Source organism: Suricata suricatta, chromosome 9 (genome assembly GCF_006229205.1).
Source record: "Suricata suricatta isolate VVHF042 chromosome 9, meerkat_22Aug2017_6uvM2_HiC, whole genome shotgun sequence".
Taxonomy (NCBI): Eukaryota; Metazoa; Chordata; class Mammalia; order Carnivora; family Herpestidae; genus Suricata; species Suricata suricatta.
In genome coordinates, this window is record NC_043708.1 from 81,377,631 (window position 1) to 81,390,068 (window position 12,438).

Below are 12,438 nucleotides of genomic sequence, written 5' to 3' on the forward strand. Positions count from 1 at the left end.
AATAAAGGTTACAAGTGACTATTCTGGTAAATGAAAACTATTAAAATATCTTTCAGCAATTCTGCAAAAAAAAATTGGAAAGAAGTTTTTCATGAATATTTTGAGAAAGAGTAAGAGTAATTAGGTTTCATAGGATAGTCATTTCCTGCCCACCACATTATATAATTCAACAAAAAATAACCTCAATGGCTCAACTGAAAAACATTTCTGCATTCACTAAAATCACTAAAATGTTTTAGTGAAATGTTTCAATTCGTCTTAACCATTAAAAAAGTTCTCAAAACCAGGCTCAGTTGTAAGCAAAACCTCTAGTTACAGCACAATGGGAGGAGAGGACGAAAGACCTACACTGAGTAAGAGCACACTAGCATGGGAGGCTTTTCTGTCTCAGATGCTTTGGTAACTCGAGCCTGTTTAATCCCCACAATAATTAAATCTTATTCTCATTTTAATACTTTTTATTTTTAAGTTTGTTTATTTTGACAGAGAAAATGTGAGTGGGGGATGCGCAGAGAGAGAAGAGAGAATCCCAAGTAGACTCCCCACGGTCAGCACAGAGCCCAACTCTGAGCTCATACCCACAATCCGAGAGACCATGACCTGAGCCAAAATCAGATGCTAAACCAACTGAGCCACTCAGGCACCCCAACACTTATTCTTATAAGATAATTTTCCCAAGCTAGAATAAGAATTCAGATCTATTATTGGTGACACCAAATTCCCAACTCTTCACCACCAGACTGCTACAACAAAAACAAAAAAAAACGGCCTCATAATTTGGGTGACCAAACCTCCTAGTTGATTTGCCCAAGACAGTACAAGTTCATGCCTGTTGTTTCTCCCTAAGTAAAATTTCTAATAGTCCCTCCTCTCCTTTCACTTTCAAAAGTATCCACATTGAACAATAAATTTTTCACCCTAACACATGGCAAATGAGAAGTAAATCAATCACAAAGCACTCTTTAAAGAAAATCCTAGTTGAGCCAAAATTGTCCTTTCAGACCATCAAATATTCACCAAGAGGTTATCATATACCAGAAACTGAATGAGAAGACCTTGTCCTCAAGGAACAGAGGCTGACAGAGCCCTCTATAAGCAGGCCAGAAATAATCTGCTCAAGAGCCTGTGAACAGTCTAGCAATTTAACAAGTCCAGCGTTTACCAAAAGCACAAAGTTTCAAAAATAATTAACATCTGCATTTTATTTTTTAAATGTTATTATTTTTTTAATTTTTAATCTTTATTTATTTTGACAGAGAGGGACAGAGTGTGAGCAGGGGAAAGCCAGAGACAGAGGGAGAAACAGAATCCAAAGCAGACCCCAGGCTCTGAGCTGAGCCTGATGTGGGGCTCGAACTCACAAGCCATGAGATCATGACCTGAGCCGAAGTCAGACGCTCAACCGACTGAGCCATCCAGGTGCCCTAACATCTGCATTTTAAACTTTTTTTTTTTTAAGACAGAGCACAAGTGGGGGTGAGGGGTAGAGGGAGAGAGAGAATCATAAGCAGGCTCCACGCTCAGCATAGGGCCCAATGTGAGGCTCGATCCCACAACTCTAGTATCATGATCTGAGCCAAAATCAAGAATCAGACACTCAACTGACTGAGCCACCCAAGTGCACCAACAGCTCCATTTTAAATAGAATGAAGAACTCCTGGCCAGAAAAGATAGCCCTTTCATAAATTTCTATAAGGCAAAGAGAAAATATTTTGGTGTACCTCACAGGTGTAGTGTAAGAAATAAATGCTTACCCACATTTTCCCATTCCTACTGTTCTTCATTAATGAAACTGGACTACTATTATACCAAAATGAAGTATGTTATCAAAAAGAAAATAATTAAAATGCATTTGATTTCTTCTAGCAAAGTATGAGAAAAGTATGAAGAGTATCTTCACCAAGATAGGAAATATTATAACAACACCTTATCAGAATGGGAAAAAAAAATAGCCTACTAGCACAACTGTCTCTATGGAGTTCCACAGTATACACTATAGACAGAACCTGTAGTCAAACAAGTTTATTCCCTATTTATTAAACATTTAGGGTTTATATATTACTAAATCAAAAAATCAAAAAGGGAGGAAATGTTTCCTGAGGTATCTAATGGACCTTTCCTCATGGTAACTTAAAAAGAATCTTTCTAATGTCTATTTTGTGAAAGAGGGAGAGCAGGAGAGAGGGAGAGGGAGAGAGAAAGTGGGAGAAAGCAGAGGACGGGCAGAGGGGGGGGAGACAGAGGATCCAAAGCAGGCTTCACAATGACAGCAGAGAGCCCAATATGGAGCTTGAACTCAGGAACTGCGAGATCATGAACTGAGCTGAAGTCAGATGCTTAACCAACTGAGCCACTCAGGTGCCCCATTCTTTTTTTCTTCTAGTGAAAAACAGCCAATCGGAACTAATAATAATTCATCAAATTAAAAATTTTAAAATACAGGTGCCTGGTGCCTGAGGCAGCTGAGTGTCTGACTCTTGATTTTGGCTCAGGTCATGATCTCAGTTTGTATGTTCAAGCTCTGTGTCAGGCTCCACCCTGACAGCAGCTCAAAGCAGCACAAAGCCTGCTTGAGATTCTCTCCATCACCACTCCGCCTCTCCCTTGCAGACTCTCTCTCTTTCTCTCCCTCCCTCTCAAAATAAACTTTAAAAAAATTTTTTTGAAAAGGTAACTGAAGAACCAGTAATATCAACAACTTTTATAGTTAGATCCACGAAAACACTTAACCTTTTTCAGAAATGATAGCTGAGAAAAGGATGCTCCAATAGAAGACAGAAATTAAACAACAGAGATCAACAACCCAGAAATCTTAACCAACCCAGTTCATTCCTCAGCAAAGGGAAGATAGCATTAACTTCCTTAATAGTTACTCCTGAAAAAGAGGGATCCCTCACAAAGTGATAGGAAAATTTAACTATTAGTTTCATACAGTTAATCCTTCATTATTACAGGAGAGATGGTGAAAGGTCATTTTTGAGAATAAAAAGAGAGATTCATAAACAGCCAATATTCCAAAATCACAGTATTTAGTTTTCTTATAACTAAAAGTAAATTTTCATTTTGGAAGTGACACACTAACAGAGAAGTTCTGTGGAACTGTACTCTCCAAAGAAGCCTGAGAAATCAAGTTCAGGTAATGCATCTTAGGGACAAACATCTGTAAATAAGCACGAGATGAACTGTATACTAAATTAACCTTGCTTTTCGACCGTTAAACATTTAAGTCACTTAGGTGTGTAATGATTGTATTAACACTAACTACATTTACTCTTATTTTCTTTATTATACAGTCATTATACAGTCTACACAGTTACTATACAGTCTACATAATCAGAACACGGCAGGTATGTTATATCAAACTACGTGCTCAATAAAAAAACTTGTTAAATTGAAGTTAATACGTTTTCCTCTTTTCAGTAGAAACTTGAGGAGTGGGGAGGGAGACTCGATTAGGAACAATTCCAAGTGGGATTCCAAACTTTTTTATCTTGTTGTATCAAATACTACTGTAATAAGGAGGCTATATACACATTCTATTGAAAGCTATGTGCCAAATATTGTATATGCATATACACTTTTTATATGAATCAACTCATTTAATCCTTTAATGACACAGGCACTTATAACCTCCATTTTATAGATAAAATGAGGTTAGGTAACCTGCCAGAGATCACACAGCCAGAATTGGCACAGCGAGGTCTGAAATTCAAGAAGTCTGACTCCAAAGTCCCACATATCTAACCTCCAGTATTGTCAGAAGGACCTCAAGCAAACCAGAGGCGCCTAGAGCATAAAACTATGCTAATGGAGTATTCTAAACAGGATATTCATTTAGTTAGAACATTATAGATTTGGAAATGTTGGGTTATAATCCAATGCTGCTTAGTTTATTTTGCTGCTCAAATCATTCCAGTTTTGGCCACTGAGAACTCTCTAGGCAGGCTCCTGTGCTCCTCTGACATATCCTCCTTATCTTGGAGTTGTGTTGTAGTGATGGGTGATTGTTGTTAGAGTACTTCCTTACTTTCTAGCACTACAAGATGCTCCAGGCTCATCTTGTGTATTTCCTTCCCAGTGCTAGAATCAGTCATTTCGCCAAGGAGCTCTTGTTCCTTGTTGTAAATAACAATATTATTCACAACTGATCTATGGAGTCAATGCAATTCCAATTAAAATACCAGGGGGGTTTTCGGGGTACATAGGTGGCTCAGTTAGTTGTCTGACTTCAGCTCAAGTTATGATCTCATGGTTTGTGAGTTTAAGCCCCACATCAGGCTCTGTTGTCAGCACAGAGCCTGCTTCAGATCCTGTTTCCCTCGCTCCCTCTCCCTCTCTCTCTCTCTCTCTCTACCCCTCCCCCTCCCTCCCTCTATCTCTCAAAAATAGACATTTTAAAAAATCTTTTTTAAAAATGGTATTGAAAATGAAGATCTAGGCACTAGGTGTTCCTAGTGTGTTTCTTTCAACCTTCTAAGCTGACGCAGTACAGAAATACATGTGTGTAAAAACCCAAGCATGTATACACACACACAGATGACGATTTCAATATGTAACCATCTGTGTTAAGTTAAATATGAGTTCATGCTGATGTTCCCAACTCCAATCTATTACTACATGAATCATTCTGGCCTCCTCCCCTTGCTTATCTGTAAATTCACACTCTAACAGTGAGAAGAAGCCTGTCTCTTGCCATCCATTTAATTGTTCAATTACAATATACAAGTATTTCAATTACAAGTATATCAGTTTCAGAATTAACCTGCTCCTTCTTCATGGGTTACAACTTTATCAATTAAACTACAGTGCTTATGTGTAGTTCCTTTTGTCTCAGACTCCACTCATTTCCAAGGTTACTTAGGTCAGCACCTCCCTTCTTCCCTTTTTGGTAAGGCTGTTTCATACATTTCTAACACAATTAGATTCTCGTCACCGGCTGCACTCCTTCCTGGGATCTCTCCACCTCCAAAATGATTTTTGTTTTATTTGTACAAGTAAAGTTTACTTCACACTGTAAAGCCCTATGGGATTTGAAAAATGCATAGTGTCGTGTACCTACCATTACAGTATCCAAAATAATAATTTTATCGAGCAGCATTTTAACTACAGGGGCACCTGGCTGGCTTTGTCAGCAGAATATGCAACTCCTGAGCCTAGGGTAGTGAGTTCAAGCTCCAAATAGGGCATGGAGCATGCTTGGTTAGGTAGAGAAACTGAAGTCAAGAGCTGTGAGTTTAATGCTATCAACAAGCAACAGACAGACTTTAGGACTATCAGTTATCCTCTCAGGGTCCCAACAGCCTCATTATAAAATGAGGGGGTTCATTTGAATGATAATAACATATAGCATTTATACTATGTGTCAAGGATGGTGCTAAGCACTTAACAGATTATCTTTCTTATTTCTAACAACCATATAAAGTAGATACTATTATTATCCCCATTTATAAGATGGCATTAAGGCTTATACTAAGTTGCACAAGATCTCCTAGCCAGAGAGTTGTAAAGACTCTAGAGCAGGAGTTGGGGCACTATGGCTTGCATGTCCAATCCAGCCCACTACCCATCTTTTTTTCCTCATAGAGGAGAATGTTTTTTACATTCTTAAATAAGTGGGGGAGGAAAATCATTATTTCATGACACATGAAAATTCTATGAAATTAAAATTTCAGAGCCTATAAGTAAAAGTTTCATTGGAACATAGCCTCACTCATTCATTTACATATTGACTATGCCTGCTTTCACATTGTAGAAGGGCAGAGTTGAATGGCTCCAACAGAGAAGGTATGACCAGCAAAGCATATGATTTACTTGACCCTTTACAGAAAAACTTTCCTGAGTCTTGCCGTAGAGTCTGGTCTACTGTTATATTCTAAGTATGATTCTAAAAAAGGCAAACTATTACTAACATTAGAGTAACATCCAGGACAGAAATATTTTAGACTGTGAACTAAAACATTTCATGTTGCAAAATACCACACTTCTGAGTTATCTTAAATAGAAAGATATTTCTTTTGACATCTAGTGGTATTCACTACATAAACACAAGGGTTAATGCATTATAACTATTTTCTTTTTTTAAATTTTTTTAATGTTTTATTTATTTTTGAGAGAGAGAAACACAGTGTGAGCAGAGGAGGGTCAGAGAGAGAGGGAGACACAGAATCCGAAGCAGGCTCCAGGCTCTGAGCTAGCTGTCAGCACAGAGCCTGACTTAGGGCTTGAACCCAGGAACTGTGAGATCATGACCTGAGCCGAAGTCGGGACGCTTAACCAACTGAGCCACTCAGGCACCCCATAACTATTTTCTTTATTGGTGTATCTTTCCCTGCCTTATCTTAAAAAAGATTTGAGAGGGGTGCCTGAGTGGCTCAGTCAGTTAAGTATCCGACTTCAGCTCAGGTCATGATCTCATGGTTCATGGGTTTAAGCTCTGCATTGGGCTCTATGCTGACTGCTAGCTTAGAGCCTGGAGCCTGTCTTTGGATTCTGTCTGTCTGTCTGTCTCTCTCTCTCTCTCTCTCTGACCTTCCCCTGCTCATGCTGTCTCTCTCTCTCTCTCAAAAATAAAGAAAAACATTTTTTAAAAATTTGAAATATTTTCTACTCAAAAAAGTTGATTTCAATACTTCACAAACTAAAATTTTAGATTAAACTAATTAAACTGTCAAAATAGAATGCTACTTATAATTATAGCCAACAGTTGTTGAGAGAACTATGTGCCAGAGACCATTCTAAGCAATTTACTCATTTATTTCTCACAATTATCCCTATGAAGTAGGTACCATTATTTTCCTAATTTAACAAATGAAGACACAGGCATAAATAGCTTTCCAGAGGTCATACAGTTAATAAGAGAAAGAGTTAAAATTCGAACTCAGGTTATCTGGTTCTAGGATCTAGAAGGGGGTTGGCTATAATACACTGCCACTGGATTACATTGCTTCTGTTAACAAAGCAGACCTGGGCCTTTAAACAATAGAAAAGAATGTCTCTTTTTTTCTTAAAAAGACCAAAAACTAAGTACTACTAAGTCATATCAAAAACTCAAAAGAAATATTTAGGTTTAATACTTCTCTATGGCACCAAGAGTTTGCATAACCGTGTGTTTATCTTTGCAGAGCCCCGCTGTACTCTCCATACATACACATAGAACTGGATTAATTCTCTTGTACATCCCCAGAATCTACCAGTCCCTTGAGTATGGCAGATGCTTAACAAATTGTTGGAAGGGTCAAAAAGCACTTATTAGGTATTTTTCAATGAATATTTATTGAATGAACAAAGTAAGGAGTTTCAAAAGCCATTAGGTGCAAGTATCATCAAATCGTTTGGTGACCTGAAATGAACTAGGACTGGATCATAGAAGTCCCTGGCTTTGTAACCATTACATTGTATCTTATATGTTCTTAGGCCTTAACCATCTTCTGTGCTAGTAAGTTTCATAAACAAACCACTCATACACCTGTCAAACAAATATTCAACCTTCAAACTAATTTTCCAGGATTATAATTCATTTTTTACCTAATCCAATTTAATTTAATCATAGTCCATCCCAGTCTTCATCATTTCATCATAGAGTCTAATTTCTTTATCTTCACCTGAAAGCCTTGCCATTGCCTTCCCCATTTACACTGCCATTTTCTGGATACTTCCCTCCTGTTTAATTTATTCTAAGATTTTATTTTTAAGTAATCTCTAAACCCAATATGGGATTCAAATTCACGACCCTGAGATGAAGAGTCACATGCTCCTCCAACTGAGCCAGTTAGGTGCCCTTTATTATTTCCCTTTAGTGCAATAATTGAAATCCATTCTATTGTCTAAGAGTAGGTGTAATGTGGTTTTATACCAAGATACACAGTCCATTTTTTTTTCATGCCTTTCCAGGGAACAACTAACGGTGTGTAGGCCTTTCTGACAACACTCAGGCAACATTCTCAGGAATAAATAAACTGAGCACCTGAACACCCTTCTTACGATATTGATATTCACTAGCCATTTCTCTGTTTTTGCACAAAACTATGAAAGATTTATCATTTATTCTACTTAGATACTAATCTCTTACAAAGAAGAGCTAGCTGTCATGTGCAAACCCAAAGGCACCTTATTTGTTCTTTTACAAGAAGAATAACCTTAGTACCATTACCAAAAGAGGAGTCTGTACTTGAATACTCAGAGATAATCCTATATACCATATACATTGTTCCTACTACATAACTAATAGTTTCCCTTCTCCCAAATCAAAACTAAATGTATGTCGGGGCGCCTGGGTGGCTCAGTCGGTTAAGTCTCCGACTTCGGCTCAGGTCAGATCTCACGTTCGTGGGTTCGAGCCCCGTGTCAGGCTCTGTGCTGACAGCTAGCTCAGAGCCTGGAGCCTACTTCCTTTTCTGTGTCTCCCTCTCTCTCTCTCTCTCTCTGCCCCTCCCCCTCTCATGCTCTGTCTCTCTGTATCAAAAATAAATAAAACATTAAAAGAAAAAAAACTAAATGTATGTCATAGGGACACAACGGTGGTTCCGTCAGTTGAGTGTTTTACTCTTGATTTCGGCTCAGGTCATGATAAATGCTATCACAGTTCATGGATTCAGGCCCCAACTCAGGCTCCACACTGACGGCATGGAGGAGCCTTCTTGAGATTCTCTCTCTCCCCTTCTCTGTGCCCCTTCCCTGCTTGTGCTCATGTGCTCACTTTCTCTCTCTCTCAAAATAAATAATCTTAAAAAAAAATTTTTTTTAAATAAATGTATAAGGCGCCTAGGTGGCTCGGTCCAGCGCAGGTCATGATCTCACAGTTCATGAATCCCAGTCGCACACTGGGCTCTGTGCTGACAGTTCAGAGCCTGGATCCTGCTTCGGACCCTGTGTCTCCCTCTTTCTGCCCCTCCCCAACTCGCACTCTGTCTCTGTCTCTCTCTCTCAAAAATAAACAAACGTTAAAAAAAATTTTAAGAAATATATGTCATAGCTTTTGGTGTGTTTATTTCCTCACAGACAAAAATAAACCAACATTCATCAATATGCTGTCTTATAGTTAATTTAATCTCAGAAGTCATTTAATCTCAGAAGTGAAATTATTCCCATTTTACAGATAAGGAGAACTAAAACTCAAAAATGTTGAGCAGCTTACCCAGTGGTTAAGTGGGACTCAAACCCAAATCTTTTTTTAGTCTAAAGGTTTCCCCTTAGCTATCACTTGCTCTTCCCATAAGAAGTCATGTTCTTGTGAACATGAATTTAAGAGTTCACATCCTACCTCTTGTTATAGAAACCACCGGTTTGCCCCATATGAAATCACTTACCTATGCGTCCAGGCATAGGCTAGGGCAAAGGCTCTTAAACGAGGATCCATAAACTTGGATGGAGAAAAGTTTACATTCCTATTATTGCTAAACTGTAACTGAAAATAGCATTTCCTTCAATTCTGAATGTAAGCAGCACATCCCAACTTTCACTATTTATTTCAGTAATAAAAAGCATATTTTTTAAATCATAGATATGTGAACTATGTTTTATGCATTTAAATATCATATTCTGAGAAACTGTCCACAGGTTTCTTTACACTGCAAAGTGGTCCAGGGAACATAAAAAATGTTAAGAACCCTGCTCAATATACCATCACACAGGCTGTCAATCCTTGGTAGTGAAGGTTTATAAAATCATGTCACACAGTTGATTCATGGTCTTTTAGTCCCTTAAAAATATGGATAGCATTTAGTTCTAATGATTTTTTTTTTTAATGTTTATTTTTGAGGGAGGGAGTGAGTGAGCACGAGAGAGAGCGGACATGTGTATGCACTAGCAGGGGAGAGACAGAGAGAAAGACAGATGATCGAAAGCAGGCTCTGTGCTGACAACACTGAGTCCAATGCAGGGCTCAAACCCATAACTGTGAGATCATGACCTGAGCAGAAGTCTGATGCTCAAAGGACTGAGCCACCCAGGTGCCCCACCCATGACTTTTTTTTAATATCTAATTTGCCGATTACATTTAAAATTACTGATCTCCTACTTCTGACCTACCATATATGGAAATCTCTCTATGTACTTATCAAATCCAGGCATCAAGCTTTGTAATCTTTTCAACCCTAACAAACTTACCATATCATGATTAGCAAGTGAATCTAATGCTTCTCTATTAAGTAAATTTCTAATTTATGTACAGCCATACTCTGAATGTTTGTGTCCCTCCCCTGACCATCATATGTTTAAATCTTAAATCCAAAGATGATAGTATTAGGTGGGACCAGAGCCCTCAAGATTAGGATAAGTACCCATAATAGGTGTTTAGTAAGTATTAGCAACTACGTCCTTCTCATTCTCTGTATGCTACAGCCTATCATATCAAAATGCTTATGCTTAAGACTCAACTTTAAAATTTTTCATCAACTTCACTTACTTTCCCACAAAGTCAGTTTCCTATTAACCCTATCCCATTCTGAACTCTTGAAAATTCCCTGCTCCCCAGCATTTACATTTTGTGTGAACTTGTATGTTGACATGTTAAATCTCCAAGCCAGTTTTAATCTTCTTGAGGGCAGCAAGGAGGTGTCTATTATTCCCTCGCTAGCCCTATATCTATATAAAGCAACAATAGTCAAAAGCTGCTATACCTTTCCTTGGTAGTGCGATGACAAACTCTTATTACATGAAATCATAACACCAGAGTTTATGGTCTGTTGCTTAGACTTAATCAAATGTCCACCTTGATTACTCAAAATTGCTTTTTATTAGTCATAAGGTCTTCTAATCACATTTGTGCTCTTTACAGTTATTTCCTATTTATTAAAAGACACGGATCTCTGAAAATTAATTTGGATTCTTCTGAAACAAAATAAAGAGGAAAAGAACACAGCAAACTAAAATAACAGAATTTAACTCTTAAAACACAAATTTATTTTATTATCTAGTAAAGTATGTGACTTTTACCACATTAATAATCTCAACTTGTTGATTTATAGGAAGAGCTTGAGAATTTCAAGCATAAAACACAAAGGGAATGGAATATTATTTGACGGCAAAAGGGAACAGAGTCCTGATACATGCTACAACATGGATGAATCTTGAGAGCATGTTAAGTGAAAGAAGCCGGTCACAAAAAAGACACATATTGTATGATTCCCTCTATACCCAATATCCGGAATAGACAAATCTACAAAAACGGAAAATAGATTAGTGGTTCCTAGGGGCTGGGTAGTATGGCTAAGATGGGTTTTTGGGGTCATGAATTACATAGTGTGGAAAGCTGTGCAATTAACATTGAGTATATTAAAAATCACGGAAGTGTACGCTTAAAAAGAGTGAGTCTTTTGGTATGTGAATTATATTGGCATAAAGCTGTTACCTGAAAATAAAGAAAATGCCACTACTAGCAAACCACAGTGAAAATCTCCTTGGGAAAAGAAATCATGAAAGTCACTGAGTGGAAAAGTAAGCTGGTTACCTGTGATCTTAGCTAGGTCAACCTCCTAATTTTCTCCCATGCCTCCCAACAAGTAACCTGCAAATCCCATCTCCCATTACTACCAACAAGTACTGGAACATGAAACTAGGCAGTCTGTGTATGAATCAAAGAATCTGGGCACAGCTGGCTGCAAACTAAAATAAGAGTGTGTCTTCTTAGGCTCTATCACTCCTAAACTGTAGGGGGCTTCCACCGTCGCTGATTACGGAAGTAGTAGTTTTCATCAGCTAGCTCAAGAAGGAACGTCAAAATAGGATGACACTTCCCTAGACGCCCTACAAAAGCCTAAAAGATCACAATAGGTGTCCCCTACACATTCCTAAGTCTGTCCACGTGTTAGGCTGTCCCTACCTAACACCAATAAGCAGCGTGCACCATTCACCTATATCCCAACTTGCTCCCCACAAACTGACACACTATCTAGCTCTTACATCTCAGTTATTTAAGAGAACAGATAAAGCCCTCACGGAGTTCCCACTCGACTACAGCCCCCGACCTGACCCACCCCACCCCCAAACCCACACACGTGTTAGCCCGACACCGCCCCACCGGGTCCCACGTGCACCTGGTCTAACACACTCCCCACGTGTGGGCGCCTCACGGGCTTCCTCGGCTATGTGAGGTCACCGCGTGACCCCAAGTCTCTAGAGATATGAAAGGGGGAAGGACGAGGCCCAGGTCCCTGAGGTTCCAACCCTACGGGGAGTGTCCACACCCATCCTCCCCACCAACCCCAACAAATCCAAGGGCCGGGGGCGACGGCCCCTTTAAGACGCGGCCCAGTCGTCGCCCGCAGAGAGGGGCGCAACGGGGCCTACACAAATCCCCCTCAGTTTGCCCGCCCACGTCAAGTAACCTCACCTCGGGCCGCCGGGCCCCGCCGCCGCGGCGGCGGCGGAGGGGGGGGCGGGGTGCGGGCGGGGTCCAAAGGGGGGGGGTCGCCCCGCCGACGGTGGAGCCGCGGTTCGCTC

The 12,438-nt window shown here is 39.4% G+C and overlaps 1 protein-coding gene across 2 annotated transcripts in view; it reads right to left on the bottom strand.

The window, feature by feature from the left end:
* Positions 1-12,353, bottom strand: part of INO80 (INO80 complex ATPase subunit) — a 138,445-nt gene extending 126,092 nt beyond the window's left edge. Inside the window, exon 1 of one of the 2 annotated variants that reach the window (XM_029951238.1) lies at positions 12,329-12,353. The gene's annotated coding sequence lies outside the window, so the exon portion shown is untranslated. The remainder of the gene's footprint in view (positions 1-12,328) is intronic. The other variant, XM_029951237.1, reaches the window with a different exon arrangement.
* Between the last annotated feature and the right edge of the window lie 85 nt (positions 12,354-12,438).